General features: G+C 41.8%; 1 pseudogene; it reads left to right on the top strand.

Annotated features, from left to right (window-relative positions):
• Positions 1-955, top strand: part of LOC101639862 — a 7,130-nt pseudogene extending 6,175 nt beyond the window's left edge.
• The last annotated feature ends 3,491 nt before the right edge of the window (positions 956-4,446 follow it).

Raw genomic sequence — 4,446 nt, 5'->3', positions numbered from 1 at the left:
TGTTTAAAAGGGAGAATATCATCTTTTTCAGCAGGAAAGGCTGCCTGCTATGAGGTTTGATGAGAAAATTAGTTTGGAAGAAAAGAGCAAAACGTTTATCCAAATGGGAATGGTGGTCTTTACCCAGAACATTGGGGAGACATGGAGCAAAGGGGAGACATGGAGCAAAGGGGAGACATGGAGCACAGGGGCATTGGGAGCATTCCTGGCTATGGTTTTGAGAACATATTAGTGAAAGTAGCAGACCCGCGCTTCAATAAATTTTGCATTCAGGAAGGAGCAAGGGTGGTAGAGAAAACAAAGTCCACAGAGCCCGTTGGAGTTGTGTGCCTTGCAGATGGAGTATACCTGGTGGTGGAAGATAGTGAAACTTCCCTCAAAACCGCACAAAAAAAAGCTATTCAATGCAGGAAACATCGCCAACCATTTCTTCATTGTCCCTTTCCTAAGAAATGTCATCGATATGTATGAACCTCGGTTGTAGCACCATGTGGCTCAAAAGAAGATTCCATATGTGGATTCCCAGGGACAGTTAATCAAGCCAGACAAACGAAATGGTATAAAGATGGAAACATTCATCTTTGACATCTTCCAATTTGCAAAGAAGTTTGTGGTATATGAAGTATGACGGGAAGATGCGTTTTCCCCGCTGAAGAATGCAGACAGTCAGAATGGGAAAGACAATCCTACCACTGCAAGACACGCTCTGATGACTCTTCACCACTGCTGGATCCTCCATGTGGGAGGTCACTTCACACATGGGAATGGCACTTGACTTCCAGCAATTCCTTGCTTGAAGGATGCCAATGATTTACCAATCCAGTGTGAAATCTCTCCTCCTATCTCCTATGCTGGGGAAGGGTTAGAAAGGCAGGTATGTGGCAGATAAAGAATCCCATGCACCTTTAATCATTGATAGGAATGTACCCAGGAGCTGGTGAAGAATGGTATATGAGCCAGATGCCAGGTGCTACCATAATCGGATCAGCTTTTATTTTTGATAGACTGAGAATTGAAGGATCTCTCTTGGAAGACTGAAGTTTGAAGCACCACAGGGTTTCCGTTGAACCTCATCATGATGACAAACTCCCAAGATCCAGGTGGCTGAACTTCAGAAAGCATTTTTATTATTTTTGATTCCTTGGGGGTCTTATTTGTATTTTTTCAGTGGTGTATTTTTTGTAAATGAAGGAAAACTGGCCATCTAGGAAATTCCCCCCAGCTGTTGGGAAGCTCAACATGACTGTGCATGGAGCCGGAGCAAACTTTCTTCTCAAAGTTGTACATAGTAATAATACGTCGCTGTGCATGTCGAAAGGTTTCTATGGTACTAAAAGGTTTTTTTTACTTTATGAAACATTAAATTTTAAAGAAGTAATCGGACAATAAAATAAACTAATTTTCTCAAAAAAATAGTATATCAAATCTAGATATAAAGAACTTCTTGCTGTGTGTTGCTGGCAGCTCCTATTCTTGGCAATCCCGTGTGTGCGGAGTGCCACAGCTCCAGACGGGGTCTCAACATTGTGACCTTTCAGAAGCAAGTCACTGGACTCATCTTCCAAGGAGCTTGAGGATAGGTTTGAACTGCTATCCTTTGGGCCAGTAGTTTAGTTCTTAAAGGAGCCTTGGTGGCAAAATGCTTTGAAATTGGCCTGCTACCACAAGGTCAGCATTTCAAAACTACCACCAACTCTATGGCAGAAAGATGAGGCTTTTGACTCCAGTAGAGAGTTGCCATCTCTGAAACCCAGTGGCAGTTTTACCCTGTTCTATAGGGTCACGATGAGTCAGAATCAACTTGATGGTTTTGAGGTTTTGTCTTTGTTTTTAATTTTGGGGTTTTTTTCAGTTCTACTCAATTTGACTGCATATGTATGGCTTCTCTGATTATTTATAATGTCTGTTTCATCAATATCTTAAATATATCATTTTGGATATTATACACAGGTAGTTCCTATTATTCTATCCTATTATATTTATTTGTTATGATAGAATAATGCTGCTGAATTAGCAAGAATCCTCAAGACTCTTTTATAAATAGAAATTAAAATTATCAGCATAAAACAGAAATATAGTAGATAGTCACTGTAATCTACTCCTTGATTTGGCTTCCTGGAATATCTCCAAAGATGTGCCCATATACCCAAAGCTCCAAAACCGCCTCTGTCAAGATTAATGCAACTATTTCATATGCTACCAATGCATCTATCTCCTCCTCAATGGGAAATTACCAAACATTTGTCTACAAGGCCTTCAGAGACAATGCCCTGTTGTCAGGGCTCTTCAAGTCCAGATTTCCTGAGCTGTACAGGCCTCTTCATTGTAGCTGACTCAGACTGTAATAGGTGGCTGAAGGAGAATCACAAGATAGAATGCAGGAAACCCAAGGTTTACTAGCAACTGAACTAGTTCTCCTTAGTCAGAAGTTAGGAGGTTAGGAGGGAAAGAGTCACAGGGAATAATGAAGTTTGAGATGAGCAACAGCCTTCCATTGAGGGACACCGCCTTTTGTAGGCAATATTACAGGAAGGGAACCAGGAAATAAGTATTCTGACCCTATCATCTTCTCCATATCTCCATTCAATGACACCAAGTGAAAGACAAAAGACTTGGAATCAGTGAGGTTGTCTATGCAGGTCAGCCTCTGAGGGCAGACAGAAGAGTAGAAGAGGGTATAGAATGAATGCAGAGGAACAAAGGCACACCCTAGGCAGAGGAATTATAATAGACTATCCCTTTAGAGAATGATTCCTTGCAAGGAACATAAGCATGTATTATAATACATAAATAGGATTCACAGAAATATGACCAGTATCCTGTTGTTGATTTCCTGTCTGGGAACTAAAGTAGGTGTCCTTGATGAATCAATCTAGCACCTTGAGGTCAACTCCTTAAAAAGAATTCCCTTGTGCTGTAACTTTCAGGTGGCTCCTAAAATGAACATGGGGAAGATCCTCCCTAGAGGATTATTTTGCAAATCAAATCATTTCTTACAGGTGTAAATACATATGCCTGAGCATTATACTGCAAGCTCAATAAGCATTTTATTGGGCATGGATTTTGGTTCCCTAGAAATCCAATTCATTTAAAACATTCACAGGCTTCAAGTCAATTCTCACCTGAAAGACTAGTTGCAAATAAATGAAACCTGGTGGTACGTTGGGTCAAGCAGCTAGACACACAGTTGCTGGTTCAATCTTACCAGCTATTCCCTAGGAGAAATATGAAGCCATCTTGGAAACTCTAAGGAGCAGTGAGTGCTACTCTGCCCAATGGGTCATTATGAGTTGGAATTGCTTCAAAGGCAGTGGTGTTATTTGCTAATAACTAAAACTCTTGTGAATCATTCCCATTGAAACTTTAAGTTTACTACAGGAAAGAAACAAAATTGGACCATCTCTGCATGGTACCTGGGTGCCTTTCAATATGGTTGTAAGGTACCTTGGGGTTGATTTCAACTCATAGTGGCCCCATGTGACAAATAACCACAGGGCTTTCTAGACTTTACTCTTTATGAGAAAAGATCATCTAGTTTCTCTTGTGGCGCTGCTAAATGTGTTCTAACCAGCAAACTTCATTCGGCAGCAAAGGCTTAAACCATTGTGCCACTAGGATATCTTCCTATGTCATTGTTGCTGTTAGACACCATCTAGTTAGCTTTGACTCATAGCAATCCTATGTTCAACAGCAGGATGTCTAGTCCTGTTCCATCTTCACAATTGTTATGTTTGAGTCCATTGTTGAAGCCATTGTGTCACTCTATCTCATTAATAGTCTTCCTCTCTTTCCTGACCTTCCACTCTACCAAGCATGATGCCCTACTCCAGGGACTTATCCCTCCTGCTCCCATATCCAAAGTCCAGGAGAAAAAGTCTCACTATCCTCACTTCTCAGGAGCATTCTGGCTGTACTTCTGCCAAGATAGATGTGTTCATTTTTCTGGTTCTCTGGGGTGTACTCAATATTCCTTATCAACATCATGATTCAATGGCTTAGATTTTTCTCTTCAATCTTCCTAGTCATTGTCCAGCTTCTTTGCCTAGGTATGAGTGCTAGTTGAACTTTATGTCAACTAGCACTTGTATGAAAGTGTGAGGGTGATTCAACTTGCCAATCAAGTGATACCTCCTTGGGGGTATGGCCTTCCTGTAAGGGAGATATTTGGAACTTTCCTCTCTCTCCCTCTGCCCCTTCACTTTTCTAATTTCTGGAACTCTTCTTGCCTCCAGGGGTGGCCCCATGTGGGCTGCCCGACCCTGAGGCTTGTTGCCATGCCATGATTCTACCAACCTTGGATCTCCTTGACTGCGCCCAGAGGCTGTGGTCTTCCTGCTTACATTTTCAATATCATCCGCCTGCAGCTAGGGGAGTCTGAACTGGGCCCCAGCTAGCATTGGAACCAGGGACTTGAGTTGGTCTGGGCTGGAATGTCTTGTTGTTGTT

This window comes from Echinops telfairi, unplaced genomic scaffold (assembly GCF_000313985.2).
Source record: "Echinops telfairi isolate 266 unplaced genomic scaffold, ASM31398v2 ScPeMD7_7468;HRSCAF=8506_0, whole genome shotgun sequence".
Taxonomy (NCBI): Eukaryota; Metazoa; Chordata; class Mammalia; order Afrosoricida; family Tenrecidae; genus Echinops; species Echinops telfairi.
This window is presented reverse-complemented; position numbering and strand designations above follow the sequence as displayed.